Source organism: Nicotiana tabacum, chromosome 8, assembly GCF_000715075.1.
Source record: "Nicotiana tabacum cultivar K326 chromosome 8, ASM71507v2, whole genome shotgun sequence".
NCBI lineage: Eukaryota > Viridiplantae > Streptophyta > Magnoliopsida > Solanales > Solanaceae > Nicotiana > Nicotiana tabacum.
In genome coordinates, this window is record NC_134087.1 from 98,096,491 (window position 1) to 98,114,728 (window position 18,238).

An 18,238-nucleotide genomic window follows, 5' to 3' on the forward strand; every position below is an offset into this window, starting at 1 on the left:
AAATTTTAAAGAATTAATGACGTGAAAAAGAAAACAGACAATACATATCTAAAACTAACATTTTTTCGTGGATACAACCTTTGGATGTCCATAAATCGAATCGTGTATAAAATTGGGAAAGAACTTAAAATGGTAAACAAATTAATAGTTTCCGCAGAATCTTCATTGTTTCATTTAAGGCGAACTCTTCTTCTATATATCTTTTACATAAAATGCCACAATTCGTTTATAAATCCTATGTCCTTCTCATGTATTTGTTTTAGTCCAAAGTTGCAATGGTTTGGTTAATGTTTGCAATAGAAGATAAGAGTCAAGTTGATAAGAAAGAGAACTATTATACAAATTGATTCAATAAAATTACATCACATGCAATATAGTTGTACGTTTGAACCATTCCTAATATTGTATCAACTCACCTTCCACATATGATTATATATATACTCATCATCATGCCATATATGAACATACAACTTATATTAATCTAAACAAAAATCAGATTTTTGATAAAATATACTAATAATGTAATTTATTGATACTTCCATTCTACTTTACATTTAGCTAACAATATTATGGGATGTAATTAATGGCCCATTTTATGCCATGTTCCCTACCTTGATATTTTAATCATGACTTCACTTAATGAAAAATTCGGAAATAGATGATATTATTACAACACTTAAACGAATTTTAAGAGGTAACAATTATCTTATATTCATTACGCCAAACGTACTACTATATTAATCAACTGAAACAAAAACCAAATTTTTAACTAATGAACTTGAACGAATGGAAAACAGAATTATAATTCCCGAACTTCATTAATTTGTCATGTTGAAGCTTTTCGTGACATGAATTTACGGATATGTACCTGATATTGGAAGCAAAAGAAAATGAAGATGAGAATCAGCAGCAGTAATAACAGTACAACAGCAACAACTGCCCAGCAACAGTAACAACCCAGTACAGACCGGTGGAGTAGTAATCCCAAAAACAAAAGCTTTAAGCTTTAAATGAAACAACAACCATTAATACTAATTTCAAACAAAGAAAGAAAGCAGTAGATTTTTAGTTTTTATTTTTATTTTGAAAGCTTAAATATTTTTCGGAATTTTTCTCTCTATCTGTGTGTGTATTTTTTTTTCGTATCTCTCTCCCTATTTCTTGTTCTCTGTATTTCTTGTTCTTTTCATTTGTCTTCAAGACTTCCCATATATATAATCACATCCCATAAATCTTTTAATCAATTAAATCAATACTTTTTCTCTACCCAACCCATTATCTTTCCACTCATCCCCATTACATTAAATAAACATATCACACCACCCCATTATATTTTGTTCCCCATGCTTTAATTAAAATAATGCAAGATTCCCCTTTAATTTAAATCTTGTCCCCCCTTTATATTAAATAATCATATCACAACCCACCCCATTTCATTTTGTCCCCCATGCTTCAAATAAACAATTTCAAAATGTACAATTCCTAAACTACCCCTTCCGACCTTACTGAAATTACCAAACTACCCCTGAACGTATTACAAATTTACCAAACTACCCATCAGCTATAACACATCAATTAATCAAACTTAACCAAAATATAGATAATATGATCAATTTCTAACAATGTTCAAACAACAATATGAACATGGATGAACATCATAACAACAATATCACATGAACACGATTTTAACAACATTTCAACAACAAATCACATGAACACAAATTGAACAACAAAGAAAAACTAAAATTTGATTGAACAATATTTTAGCAACAAACCTATTTTCGGATTTAAACAACAACAACAAACAAGTATATTTAGATTTCTAACTTCAATCATATTGAACTTAAAATCAACTACTAACAACATTACAACAAACAATTCTTATATTAAACTTTAAACAAGATTATGAGAACAATTCAAGCAATAATCATAAATGGTAAACAAGAAATCAAACTATACAAAATTCGGATTCAAGATCATCCAAACAAAGTATGAACATGAATGGATCTATTTTAAGACAACAAACATGACGGATTAAACGATTAAAACAATATATTCCTTTAATACACCTAAATTCTTTAAACAAATAACAAGATCGACGAAGAAACAATTATGAACTTAAACTTGAACTTAACAATATTAACAATTTCTAACAATACATAAACACATGAAACAAATTGAAGAAATAGTTGATTAAATTTCAATTTGAATCTAACAAACATCAAACTAACAAATACTTACTTAAACAATAATACAAACATGAAATAAACATGAAAATAACTAATTAAACTTCTATTTGAAATCTAAAAATTAATTTAACGAAACATATGAACAAACTAAAATTATTTCAACTACGGACAAACAAAACAAACATTGAATCATTTATCGATTTTGAATCCGAAAAACAACGAACAACAAAAAAAATATGGACGAAATTTGGAAACATAAACCAACTAACCGATTCGAAACAACGACGAATAAACGAAGAAGATGGAGAGGAAGGAGCAGCAGTCCGCAGCTGAACGCTCATGGCTGCTCGTCGCAGCTCCTCGCAGCTGAACGCTCATGGCTGCCCGTCGCAGCTCGTCGCAGCTGAACGCTCATGGCTGCTCGTCGCAGCTGAACGTTCATGGCTGCCCGTCGCAGCTCGTCGCAGCTGAACACTCATGGCTGCTCGTCGCAGCTCGTCGCGGGCAGCAGTTGACGTGTTCGGAACAGGAGCAGCTGGTCGACCATGGCAGCAGATCGACGTGCTCGGAACAGGAACAGCTGGTCGGAGGAAAGGAAGCCGCAACGATGGGGTTTCTCCTTCGTTGGTCGAGGGTTTTTCCGGCGTGATTGGGGTTGGGGTCGCGAAAGAGGTTGTGTCGTTTGGTGGTGTTTGGACGGTGCTTGGGTGGTGTTCGACGAAGGGGGGTGGCTGCTGGGTAGCCATGGCAGCTCACTATTTTAGAGTTTGGAGAAGAAAGAAGAAAAGAAGAAGAAGAATGATAGGGGGGGCGGATGACTTAGGTCATTTTTAGGGTTTTTGGGTTTTTTTTTTGTTTTGTTTTGTGTCTTTGAAATGCAAGATAGGGGTATTGGGTCTTTTGGGTTATGGACTGGGTCGACCCAGTTCGAAATGGACTGGGTCGTAGGGAAGATTGGGCCATTTTTTGGGCCTATGGCTTGAAATTGAAGAAGAGGCCCAATTCCGACTTTCTTTATATTTTCGCTCTTTTTTTCTTCTTTTATTTTTCTAAAACTAAATTATAAAAATACTTAAACTATTATTAAGAACTAAATTAAGTTATAAAAGCACAAATTAACTTCCAATAACAATTAACGCACAATTAAGTGTTAATTAAGCATAAAATTGTATATTTGGACATTAAATGCTTAAAATGCAAACGATGCCTATTTTTGTAATTTTCATTTTTGTAAAACAAATTTAATTACTAACAATTGTAGAATTAAATCCTATATGCAAAATGCGACATATTTTTGTATTTTTTATTAATTTAGCAAATAAACATGCACAAATAAATACAAATAATTATTCAAAATATCACAAAATATCACAAAATTGCACACCAAGAAAAATTACTTTATTTTTGAATTTTTTGGGAGTAATTCTCATATTGGGCAAAAATCACGTGCTTACAGCTGCCCCTCTTTGCCCGAAGACACGAAGGGTTTTCGTGCAAATATAAAGCGAGCGATTTTTTGCCCATCCGAGTACTCCGTTGAAGCATTTTTTTGAAAAAGATTTGACCGAACCTTTGCTTCAAAGGTTTCCTACATATCCTGGGCTAAACAGGAATCAGGTCAATGTAGTTCGGAAACTTTGGTAGCTGGGACTACCGTTGGACTGCACTGTTACTGTTGTTGCATGCTATTACTACTGCTTACCGATCTCCTTGTTACAACGTGCTTAAAAGAAAACAAGAAGCTAGGCTAGAGTACAATTTGTTTTTGTTGCCTTGCTTCCTTGTCTGCTTGCATTTCTTCCGATACTTTTCTTCTTTTGACACATGCACTTGAGTTTGTGTTGTGACCTCTTGTTGCAACCTTCTATTTCCTGGTGCCGGGGAATTTTATTGTTTCCTGCTGGGGATTCCTATTGTAACCCTCTGTTTTATTGTCCTCTGACTTGATCTTGAAATGTATGCCTCTGTTATCTGGGCGGGCTCCCAACTTCAATACTTGAAAATTAAAGACTTGAAATGTATGCCTCTGTTATCTGGGCGGGCTCCTGACTTCAACAACTTTGAAAATAATTGCCATTCCTCTCTTCAGGCGGGCTCCTGACTTCAAATCACACATCGCCATTCCTTTCTTTAGGTTGGCAAGATTTCAACAACTTTTTTTTTTTAAATGCCTTTCCTCTATTCAGGCGGGCTCCTGACTTCAACAACAACTTTGAAAATAATTCACCATTCCTCTCTTCAGGCGGGCTCCTGACTTCAACAAATACATCGCCATTCCTTTCTTTAGGTTGACGAGATTTCAACAACTTTTAAAAATGCCTTTCCTCTCTTCAGGCGGGCTCCTGACTTTAACAACTTTTAAAAATAAAATCCTATTCGAGGGCGGATGAACCCGAAATATCCTATTCGAGGGCGGATGAACCCAAATATCCTATTCGAGGGCGGATCAACCCAAAATATCCTGTTCGAGGGCGGATGAACCCAAAATATCCTATTCGAGGGCGGATGAACCCAAATATCCTATTCGAGGGCGGATGAACCCAAATATCCTATTCGAGGGCGGATGAACCCAAATATCCTATTCGAGGGCGGATGAACCCAAAATATCCTATTCGAGGGCGGATGAACCCAATATATCCTATTCGAGGGCGGATGAACCCAACAATATCCTATTCGAGGGCGGATGAACCCAAAATATCCTATTCGAGGGCGGATGAACCCAAATATCCTATTCGAGGGCGGATGAACCCAAATATCCTATTCGAGGGCGGATGAACCCAAATATCCTATTCGAGGGCGGATGAACCCAAAATATCCTATTCGAGGGCGGATGAACCCAAAATATCCTATTCGAGGGCGGATGAACCCAAAATATCCTATTCGAGGGCGGATGAACCCAAAATATCCTATTCGAGGGCGGATGAACCCAAAAGATCCTATTCGAGGGCGGATGAACCCAAAATATCCTATTCGAGGGCGGATGATCCCATTTTCAACATCTTGGAATTGTCTTACCTCCGACTGTTTTTCTCCAAATCTTGTTGTCTTGCTATCTCTTAAAACTTGAATTGATTTCCTCGTTCTTCCGAGAAAATTTTCGACCATGGCAGAAAATCTTCTGCCCCAGTTTTGATGCTTTTCCTTGTTCTCCAGCTGGACGCCTGATTGCTATTTCTTTCATTACTCATCCTTGTTCTCCAGGTGGACGCCTGACTTCTAATACTTCCGTTGCTCTTCCTTGTTCTCCAGGTGGACGCCTGATTGCTGGGGATAATACCACTGGGGGAGTCTCCTTTCTTTCCTTCCTTCAATTTTTTATTTTTTTTAACACTCCTGGGGATAAAAGTGTTATCTTCTTGGGATAACGTTGTTGAGGATAACGCTGCTGGGGAATTTTATCCCTTCAAATCGATGCTTCATTCTTTTGGAAGCTGCTGGGGAGGATAATGACTCTTTGCTTTTCTGAGCACAAATGTCATCTCTTTGTTCTGTCTGCTGGGGATCAACTTCCTCCATTGGAAGCTTATTATGTTGGGGGAAACCCTGGTTCAAAGACCACTTCCTTGGTTCTATCTTTATTCTTCCCCAAATGGGTACCTGATTTCCAGAAAATTTTCTAACTGAAAAGAAAATTTTCTGCCCCAGTTTGCATTTTCCCTTATGGTCTTCACTGCCATTCTATTTACCTGTTTCAAACCAAACAAAATTTGTTAGTTTAAAAACCCGGTGGTTGGTTATGATACTCCTACTGGGATGGTTTTTTCCCTTTCTCCCTTCCCCACTCTATGTTGTCCGACCCTCTTGGAACTTGGTCGAAAATCTGTCGGGGATGCTCCTACATCTCGATGATCTGCCGGGGGCCCTCTTGGAATTAGGTCCACAATTTTCTCAACTGTTGTTTTCCTGTTTTTCTCCAACTTCCCCTGGAAATTTGGTCTTATTGGGATCTAGGCCCCTTTCATCATTTGGTCTTGCGACCAACTTCTTTTCTCTTTATCGCCTTATCTTTGGCGTGTCCTATTCGCATTTTGCTTTGCATCATTTTGGCAATTGGTAGTAAGCTCTGAAAATCCTTTTCAAAAACAAACTGCTGGGAAGGTAAGTCTTTTAAACCAAGAAATGAAAAAGTGATGATTTCAAAAAATAGAAAAAAGAAGAAGTCTTTCTGAACAAATGCTAGGGAAAAGGAAAGAAAAGAACTTATCTGAATGATATAACCGATTCCAACGATCATGTCGTGCATTCCGGATTAATCAACCCAGTCTATTTGTATCAATCAACCTTCCAGACGGCCTCATGTTACTGGGGATAAACAGGCACTCAACTCTTTGCGGATCCTTCCCGCCAATTTTGTTTTGTCGCCTCATAGTGCCCTTCGAGGGGTTTTCACTAATAAGACTCTCTCATTTCTCTCAACTCCCATCTCCTTATGGTGCCTGTGAAGGTTTTCACCGATAAGACTCTCTCATTTTATTTTATTTTTCAGCTGGGAATTGGAGTGTTGCCGATATGACTCTCTCTGTTGGGGATTCTTTCGGCTATCAATTCAGTTCCAGCTGATGATCTTCTTCTTTGCTGGGGATCAGAGTGTTATTCCCGACTTCCATTTGCATTGACTTAGCACTTCTCAGATACTGATCGGGAGGTCTTTTTTGGACATCAATAGGGATTTTTGTGTATGGCTGAAAGGAGAAGGGGGTATCAAAAGTTCAAAAATAATTTTTAGGGGTAAAATAGTACAACTCTTGGAATCAAACTTTCTTGCCAAAATTACAAGCGCCAACTTCTGCCCCAGTTTTTCTTGCTTGGGGATTTTTATTTTGTCACAATATGTTACCTTATGCACACTATGTTACACTATGACCGAGCCGTGAGGCGCCTACGTATCCTTCTTTGAGGAATCAGGTCAAACGTAGTTCCCATTCCTTTGTTTTTCTTTTTCTTGACTTTTCTTTTGTTCTTATTATCATTATTTTTTTCGTTTTCATTACTGATTCCAAAAGAGGGGTATGAAAGAGTAAATAAGGCTCAAAAGGGGAAGCAAAGGTCAAAGTGTTTGGATAGAAGAAAGAATTGCCTCCGTCATTTCATTCTCTGATAAATGCTAAGTACAAACAAACAACAATTACAATTACCAGAAATCATAATATCTCTTAACTGCGTCAGAATTGATAGCCATGTCGACGCATTTCCCTTCGATATCTGTGGATCATAAAGCGTCATCGGGCTTGCTCTGTTTAGATTGCGATGATCAACACATACCTCGGATTTTCCGTTTTACATTAGCCCACCAATCAGGATATCGAGCGGCCCGAATAACCTTAGTATTCAGCTGTTTGGTCACTTCTTCCTTAATCTTCCCACTCACGTTGGTTTTGATCTTCCTGAATTTTGCTGGACGGGGGGTAATGCCGGGTCAGTGGGCAATTTTTGAACCACTAGATTGGTGCTTAAGCCCGGCATGTCGTCGTATGACCATGCAAAATGTTTTGAATTCAGTAAGTGCTTTGATTAGTTCTTCCCTGATGTTTGGTTCCATGTGGATGCTTATCTTAGCTTCCATGATGTCATCCACATCCCCTAGATTGACGGCTTCCGTGTCATTTGAGTTGGGCTCTTTTTTTTTTCTTTTTTTTTTTCAACTTGGCTCAACTCTCAGTTAATTTTTCTGAAGGCTTCATCCTTATCGTATTCCGACTTATCATCACAATCCTGTACTATAAGTTCGAAATCAGATTGATTGATTTCTTTTTTTTAGACTAGGTTGAAGATCCATCGTGCATGCCATGTCATTAGAACCAGTAAAAAGAGAACTGTTCAGAAGAGAAAAATAAGAAAAAAAATTAAAACAAAATAAGGAATGAGGAAAAAAAACTTTCACTTTATTAAAATACGGGATAGCAAGGTTTCACACTTTGGCGAGCACAAGAAAGATTTGGATTACAACCCTGGAATAATTCAGACAACAAAAAAGAAAATCAGATCCCACTACCAAGACTCCCTTCGTATAGGAAGAGGAGTAGCCATTCAATTGTTGATTTTTGCTTTCAACCCCACAAACTGTACATCTGCCTCATTGGACCCTTTTCCCAACACCATAACTGGCTTGTTATCCACCTTTTCCAACTATACCACCATTTTCCCACTGGTTAACATTTATTTTGAACCGACACGGATCATCATCACTGTTTGTGAGGGTTTCTTTAGCTTCCCTCCTTCGTGCATTAGCTCAATCATGTGGGTTTCAAGGTGTGCCGGCAACGGGTTCTGATTGATGTTGGGTGCCTCTAGTGTCTAAACCTCAATCTTGTTGGTGTCAATAAGATTCTGTACTGCATGTTTCAACTTCCAACATTTCTCGGTATCATGTCCGGGGGCCCCCGAACAATACTCACAGCTTACCGAGTGGTCCATATTTTTGGGAAAGGGATTTGGCAATCTGGGCTCGACAGGACTCAACAAGCCTAACTGCCTTAATTTGTGGAACACGGCAGTATAGGTTTCCCCCAACTCAGTGAATGTTCTTTGTATTTTTTCATTTCTGAAAGCCTGATTTCCCCGGAAACCTGCCCCTAGAGGGTTCTTGTAGGCTCTTGGTGGTGAATAGGTGTTTTGCAGTGGTGTATGTGTGTTCTGGGGAGCCGGCGCGCGCCATTGCGAGCGAACCGGAGGCTGAGTGTATGTTTGGGCTTGGTTAATGGAAGAATGGGGCTCTGAAGGGTGATAGTAGTGTTGGGATGAATTTTGGTGGTAAGTTGATTGGCGAGGTCGTTGTCGATTATAGTAAGGCGGTGAACCTCTGGGTCCCGACCAAATTCCTGAATCAACTACCGCTGCTTCCTCTCTCTTTTTTCTTCCGATTTCTCCTACCCCGCTTTGAATAGCTTGAGTAGCTGCCTTAATTGCTGAATAGCTCATAATTTTATTTGTCTTGATGCCTTCTTCCACCATACCTCCCATCTTCACTACCTCGTTGAATGATTTCCCAACCGCTGAAACCAAATGGGCATAGTAAGTTGGTTCCAAGGCTTGGAGGAAGTAGTCTACCATTTCACTCTCCTTCATAGGAGGATCCACTCTTGCTGCTTGTTCTCTCCACCGGAAGCCGTACTCTCTGAAACTTTCATTGTGTTTCTTCTCAAATTTTGTCAAAGATAGTCGATCTGGGATGATTTCCAGATTGTATTGGAAATGGTATGCGAATGCCTGTGCCAGGTCATCCCAGGTGTACCATCTCCCATGGTCCTGACGTGTATACCACTCCAAAGCTGATCCGCCTAAACTTTGACCGAAGTAAGCCATCAATAATTCGTCCTTTCCCCCAGCTCCTCGCATCTTGCTACAGAAACCCCTTAAGTGGGCTACTGGGTCGCCGTGCCCGCTGTATAGGTCAAATTTGGGCATCTTGAAGACAACTGGCAATTGTACATCAGGGAATAAGCATAAATCTTTATATGCTACACTGACTTGCCCACCTAATCCCCGCATGTCTCGGAACGATTGTTCTAGACTTTTGACCTTACTGAACATCTCTTCTTGTTCAGCATTTTTGGCTGGCTTGTCAATTTCGGTTGGGAGATCAAACCGAGGAGCAGTTGAATTGATTTCGGAGGCTTTGAAGGTGGGCTCCAGGGGGTAATATTGGTTGTCTTGGGCCTGGAATGTAGGCTCACTAGGAGATTTGTGAAATGTAGCAGGGGGAGGTGCTACGAAAACAGGAGTCATAGGTGGAGGAAAGTACGGAACTGGTTTTGGAGGTGGAGATTGTGGTGTCTGAGAGGTGGTGCCTCGGTAGTGCTGATAAATGGGGAAACTTGGGGATAATTCAGTGGTGATATTATCCTGAGTTTGGGTCATTGATGGAGCAGGGTTATTTGGGTAAGATGGGGGTAACTGTCCTGTAGACCAGGCTTGGTACATCTCAGCCATTTGCTGCTTGAGTTTAAACATCTCTTCTTTCATTTTCCCGACATCCATCTCCTCTAGCTCCATACCTGTGTCAACATCTGGGATAGACATACTTTTGGGTATTGGTCCTTTTGATCTTGTGTGATAATGATAATATGTCAGTATACTCTTTAGAGAAACTAACTGCTTGAATTCTGAAAATGAACAAACTTGTTAGTTTTGAGAATTTAACACATATATAATTACACGTTGAGATGCAATGCTCCTAGACAAATATCCCCTTTCTATTATGCATTTGCTCGACTGCTTGTGTCGTCCCAGCTTTCTTGAAAATTTTATTCACTTTTATTTTATTCTATTTTCTTATATATATTTTATTGTGGTGGTCGAATCTTGTAGAGATTGCCTACGTATCATGCCCCCGCATGAATCAGACCTTGCGTAGTTCGGACAGGTCATGAATAAAGTAAGTAAACTAATTTTAAATTATTATTATTTTTGAATTTGTAAAAGAACTGCTTTAAAAGAAGAAAGGAAGTATATATATATTTGGATTTTTGATTGATTTTCTTTTTGAAAGAAAGACTTCTAAGAATTCCTTTTCTTTTGATTCGAACTTTGAGAATTTCAAAGTAAAATGAAGATATTTTTTTTTTGAATTTTCATTTGTTTTCTCTTATTCTAAAGAAGAAAGAAAATATATATATTTTTTTTTGGAATTTTACCTTTAATAAAAGAAATTCTTTCTAAAAAAATATTTCTTGAATTTTGAATTTTCTTTTCAATTTTTAAAGAAGAAGGAAAATATTTTCGAATTTGTTTTATTTTATAATATATATATTTTTTAATAATTAAAAAGACTTTCTAAAGAAGTCAATAATGGAAAATATTTTTGGATTTTTTTTTTGTTTTGAAAATTGGGAGTCTAAAAAATATTTTCCAGACTTTTTGGGCAGGACAAATATTTTTGCAACAAATAAAGATATATATTCATTTTTTGGAAATAAAGAAAAACTTTTTGGATTTTATATATATATATATATATATATATATATATATATATATATATATATATATATATATATATATATATATATATATATATAACTATTTTAAAACAGGATTTTTTTTCTTTTTCAGCAACAAATAACAAAACCACTTTCAAAGCACGACTCTTTTCATTTTCATTTTGAATTTTTCAGAAACGAATAAAAAAACTATTTTAAAAGTAAGACTCTTTTTCATTGTCATTTTCAGGGGAAGACAAACTATTTTCCTTTATATATATATATATTTTTTTTGAAAAATAAGACAGAACAACGATTTTTTTTCTTTCTATTTTTTCTTTGCTTTTAATAAAACAAACTAATAAAACTATTTTTTTTTCATTTTCTCAAAATTTCGGCAGAGTTTTGACAGTATTTGGGCATTGGTTTTTTTTTCAAAAATAAACAGTCAATTCCCTAACCGCTATTTCTTTTTTTCAATTTTAAAATATTATTCATGATATTCAAAAGTCAGTCAACACACAAATCCGGATCAAATAAATGCGCAAGTAGCAGCAAGTAAGATGCATCAGGATGGTCATTTTTTTTGGTACACCTGTCCTAGACAGACCCAACCCCTGTGTTGAGTCTCCAAAGTCAAATGCACGTGATGCAAACAATCGCTCCTACTAGGGATCCGGCATGAAGCTGAGTTATTCTAAGTGAAAAAACCTGAGGCATATTGATCTAGCCCTGGCTTACCCAAACGGACAGTTTGAGCCGAAGCGGGGGCAACGTACCGGGAGCACGAAAGTCTACCCGGCCTAGTTACTTGTCCCAACTTCGTCTTATTTGGTATGACTTTAACAGAAAGGTGGGCCACGCGCACGTGTGCACCATAAATTTAGAAGACTCAGAAAGAAGGGGGTTTCGTAGCAGTTGTATATATTCATAATTCAAATAATATTAAAGCGGTAAAAGTGTCATTTAGCACATTGGGCATATATCATGTAAAAAAAATCAGATAATAAATAAAGCCAACTATAACAATTATTTTAAGCTCGAATTCTTGAACCCTGAACCAGTGGTTTTGGTTATCATCCCCAGCAGAGTCGCCAGAGCTGTCACACCTCCTTTTTCTGCGCCCGCGAGGGGCGTAGGGAGTTTTCTCCAATTAAAGGACAGTCGAAACGGGATTTGTTTGTTTGTTTCAGAGTCGCCACCTGGGAATTTTAAGGCGTCACAAGTCACCAATTTTAATCCCTGAATCGAGGAGAATATGACTCTATTTATTATTCTGAGAACCAGAAATCCGGATAAGGAATTCTGTTAACCCGGGAGAAGGTGTTAGGCATTCCCGAGTTCCGTGGTTCTAGCACGGTCACTCAACTGTTATATTTGGCTTGATTATTTTGATTTATTAAATACATTTTTATTGCATGATTTTATTGTTACCGCTTCTATTTAGATTGTTTATATTTAAAGACCCTTCTTCGAATCGAATCACGCGTACGTGTATTCGTCTTATATATTAATATTTTTTAACGTGAAAATCGTGTCACGCGTACGTATACACAATATAATAATTATTATTTATTTTTTTCGAATTTTTTTTTATTATTATAAAAAAAAGACTTAAGTTCGAAATTGTGCTAACAATAAAATTAAGAACGTTCGTCGCTCTTGTATAATTAAATATTGAACCGCACATCTCGAGTTATATGAAATTAATATTGATATTCTCCGAAGAGCCCCCTTTTTATTAAATGTTCGTTCGAAGTTGCGCGAACGCATAATCCGAATTGCTTTTAGAAATATAATCAGGTTACGCGAACGCATCCCTAATCACGCAAAAGATTCTTAATAGTAGTATAGATTTTCCATAAATGTTTATTGCATCCATCTATTTTTAAATGTAAGAATCATGGAGAATTACCGATTGGGATGCCACCAAATTTCTTGACAAAGAATTCAAAATTTATTAGGCGTTGCTACAAGTCTTATTTTACGCATATGAATTATATAACTCAAATTTTAAAGAATTAATGACGTGAAAAAGAAAACAGACAATACATATCTAAAACTAACATTTTTTCGTGGATACAACCTTTGGATGTCCATAAATCGAATCGTGTATAAAATTGGGAAAGAACTTAAAATGGTAAACAAATTAATAGTTTCCGCAGAATCTTCATTGTTTCATTTAAGGCGAACTCTTCTTCTATATATCTTTTACATAAAATGCCACAATTCGTTTATAAATCCTATTTCCTTCTCATGTATTTGTTTTAGTCCAAAGTTGCAATGGTTTGGTTAATGTTTGCAATAGAAGATAAGAGTCAAGTTGATAAGAAAGAGAACTATTATACAAATTGATTCAATAAAATTACATCACATGCAATATAGTTGTACGTTTGAACCATTCCTAATATTGTATCAACTCACCTTCCACATATGATTATATATATACTCATCATCATGCCATATATGAACATACAACTTATATTAATCTAAACAAAAATCAAATTTTTGATAAAATATACTAATAATGTAATTTATTGATACTTCCATTCTACTTTACATTTAGCTAACAATATTACGGGATGTAATTAATGGCCTATTTTATGCCATGTTCCCTACCTTGATATTTTAATCATGACTTCACTTAATGAAAAATTCGGAAATAGATGATATTATTACAACACTTAAACGAATTTTAAGAGGTAACAATTATCTTATATTCATTACGCCAAACGTACTACTATATTAATCAACTGAAACAAAAACCAAATTTTTAACTAATGAACTTGAACGAATGGAAAACAGAATTATAATTCCCGAACTTCATTAATTTGTCATGTTGAAGCTTTTCGTGACATGAATTTACGGATATGTACCTGATATTGGAAGCAAAAGAAAATGAAGATGAGAATCAGCAGCAGTAATAACAGTACAACAGCAACAACTGCCCAGCAACAGTAACAACCAGTACAGACCGGTGGAGTAGTAATCCCAAAAACAAAAGCTTTAAGCTTTAAATGAAACAACAACCATTAATACTAATTTCAAACAAAGAAAGAAAGCAGTAGATTTTTAGTTTTTATTTTTATTTTGAAAGCTTAAATATTTTTCGGAATTTTTCTCTCTATCTGTGTGTGTATTTTTTTTTTTCGTATCTCTCTCCCTATTTCTTGTTCTCTGTATTTCTTGTTCTTTTCATTTGTCTTCAAGACTTCCCATATATATAATCTCATCCCATAAATCTTTTAATCAATTAAATCAATACTTTTTCTCTACCCAACCCATTATCTTTCCACTCATCCCCATTACATTAAATAAACATATCACACCACCCCATTATATTTTGTCCCCCATGCTTTAATTAAAATAATGCAAGATTCCCCTTTAATTTAAATCTTGTCCCCCCTTTATATTAAATAATCATATCACAACCCACCCCATTTCATTTTGTCCCCCATGCTTCAAATAAACAATTTCAAAATGTACAATTCCTAAACTACCCCTTTCGACCTTACTGAAATTACCAAACTACCCCTGAACGTATTACAAATTTACCAAACTACCCATCAGCTATAACACATCAATTAATCAAACTTAACCAAAATATAGACAATATGATCAATTTCTAACAATGTTCAAACAACAATATGAACATGGATGAACATCATAACAACAATATCACATGAACACGATTTTAACAACATTTCAACAACAAATCACATGAACACAAATTGAACAACAAAGAAAAACTAAAATTTGATTGAACAATATTTTAGCAACAAACCTATTTTCGGATTTAAACAACAACAACAAACAAGTATATTTAGATTTCTAACTTCAATCATATTGAACTTAAAATCAACTACTAACAACATTACAACAAACAATTCTTATATTAAACTTTAAACAAGATTATGAGAACAATTCAAGCAATAATCATAAATGGTAAACAAGAAATCAAACTATACAAAATTCGGATTCAAGATCATCCAAACAAAGTATGAACATGAATGGATCTATTTTAAGACAACAAACATGACGGATTAAACGATTAAAACAATATATTCCTTTAATACAACTAAATTCTTTAAACAAATAACAAGATCGACGAAGAAACAATTATGAACTTAAACTTGAACTTAACAATATTAACAATTTCTAACAATACATAAACACATGAAACAAATTGAAGAAATAGTTGATTAAATTTCAATTTGAATCTAACAAACATCAAACTAACAAATACTTACTTAAACAATAATACAAACATGAAATAAACATGAAAACAACTAATTAAACTTCTATTTGAAATCTGAAAATTAATTTAACGAAACATATGAACAAACTAAAATTATTTCAACTACGGACAAACAAAACAAACATTGAATCATTTATCGATTTTGAATACGAAAAACAACGAACAACAAAAAAAATATGGACGAAATTTGGAAACATAAACCAACTAACCGATTCGAAACAACGACGAATAAACGAAGAAGATGGAGAGGAAGGAGCAGCAGTCCGCAGCTGAACGCTCATGGCTGATCGTCGCAGCTCCTCGCAGCTGAACGCTCATGGCTGCCCGTCGCAGCTCGTCGCAGCTGAACGCTCATGGCTGCTCATCGCAGCTCGTCGCAGCTGAACGTTCATGGCTGCCCGTCGCAGCTCGTCGCAGCTGAACACTCATGGCTGCTCGTCGCAGCTCGTCGCGGGCAGCAGTTGACGTGTTCGGAATAGGAGCAGCTGGTCGACCATGGCAGCAGCTCGACGTGCTCGGAACAGGAACAGCTGGTCGGAGGAAAGGAAGCCGCAACGATGGGGTTTCTCCTTCGTTGGTCGAGGGTTTTTCCGGCGTGATTGGGGTTGGGGTCGCGAAAGAGGTTGTGTCGTTTGGTAGTGTTTGGACGGTGCTTCGGTGGTGTTCGACGAAGGGGGGTGGCTGTTGGGTAGCCATGGCAGCTCACTATTTTGGAGAAGGAGAAGAAGAAGAAGAAAAGAAGAAGAAGAAGAATGGGGGGGGGGGGGGCGGATGACTTAGGTCATTTTTAGGGTTTTTGGTTTTTTTTTTTTTTTTTTTGTTTTGTTTTGTTTTGTGTCTTTGAAATGCAAGATAGGGGTATTGGGTCTTTTGGGTTATGGACTGGGTCGATCCAGTTCGAAATGGACTGGGTCGTAGGGAAGATTGGGCCATTTTTTGGGCCTATGGCTTGAAATTGAAGAAGAGGCCCAATTCCGACTTTCTTTATATTTTCGCTCTTTTTTTCTTCTTTTATTTTTCTAAAACTAAATTATAAAAATACTTAAACTATTATTAAGAACTAAATTAAGTTATAAAAGCACAAATTAACTTCCAATAACAATTAACGCACAATTAAGTGTTAATTAAGCATAAAATTGTATATTTGGACATTAAATGCTTAAAATGCAAACGATGCCTATTTTTGTAATTTTCATTTTTGTAAAACAAATTTAATTACTAACAATTGTAGAATTAAATCCTATATGAAAAATGCGACATATTGTTGTATTTTTTATTAATTTAGCAAATAAACATGCACAAATAAATACAAATAATTATTCAAAATATCACAAAATTGCACACCAAGAAAAATTACTTTATTTTTGAATTTTTTGGGAGTAATTCTCATATTGGGCAAAAATCACGTGCTTACAGTGGGGTCTTTCAATCACGGTTTTTGTCGGATTTTTTTATTTTCTCGAACATTTTTCCGACAAAATCTTCATAGCATAATATTTATAATTTGCACTCTAATATTTCTTAGGTCCTAGTAGGATAAAACTTTATAAGATGTTACCCAATAAAATAATCTAAAATAATAGAGATGTGTCATGATTATACTAAAATACTCAACAAATTGCATAAGATAAATATTTCTAATTAATAGGCCATAATAAAAATAAACATAATCTAAAAGTACTAAGTCATGTTAAAATAAGTACGATTAATAAGTACTAAGTATTAGTTACATGACTAAATAATATCAAAAGTGAGTTATGCATTTTCACTATCTAAATCAATGCATAACTAAAAAAATAAACATTCAATACTATTGTCATTTCTTGTATTGAATTAAATTTTTTGTTAGCATTAGTATTAATTTAATTTTGCTTTGGACTTTATTTGAGTTACTAACTTTTATGGGCTATAAAACATATTTGAGTAAAAATAGCACGGTATAGCCATTTTTCGGACTGGTCATTCAAAAATAGCCAGTGTTTACCAAGTCAACAAAAAAATAGCCACTATTTTGCTGCAGCAAAGACCGGTCCAGCATAATATACTGGAGTTCGGTGCACCTTTGTATGAACTCTAGCATATTATGCTGGACCGGTATACTTTGCTGGCTCCAGTATAATATACTGGAGACAGGAGCACCGGCGCTCCAAACTCCAGTGTATTATGCTAGACCGGTATACTTGCTGGAACTCCAATATATTATGATGGAGTTCTAGTGTACTTATGCTGAAACTCCATCATATTATGCTGGAGTTCCAACATACTTATCCTGGAACTCCAGTATAATATGCTGGAGTTCAAGTATACTTATGTTGGAACTCCAGCATAATATACTGGCATATTTTCGGGTTTTGAACAGTGTTTTCGCTCAGATTTATCTTTACATGAAAAGTGGCTAAATTTCATTTACTTTTGAAATTGGGCTATTTTTGAACGACCAGTTGTAAATCTTGCTATTTTTTAATTTCACCCCATATTTGACCATTCAAAAGTTCGAAGTCCAAACTTGAAATAATACATTAAAAGAGAGAGCTATTAATTTATAAATTATATTACAATAATTATTTTGATGTATAAAATATTTTTATAACTTGTATACATATAATGTCGGGCTGGTTTGGCTTCTGTTTGACTTTTTTAAGTTAAACTAAACCAATTATAGTCGGGTTCTTTAACACCAAACCAAATCAAACCAAACCATAATCGGATTTTTTTTCTTGGTTTAATTCGGATTATCGGTTTGATGCGGTTTGTTGGTTTCCTTTGTAAACCCCTACATGTACCTTTAGAGCTTGTGTGGTTGCATGTTAAGGTATTATAATACTTTTATAAATCAATCATTGACAATATTGTTAAGAATACATTTTGAAACCGGC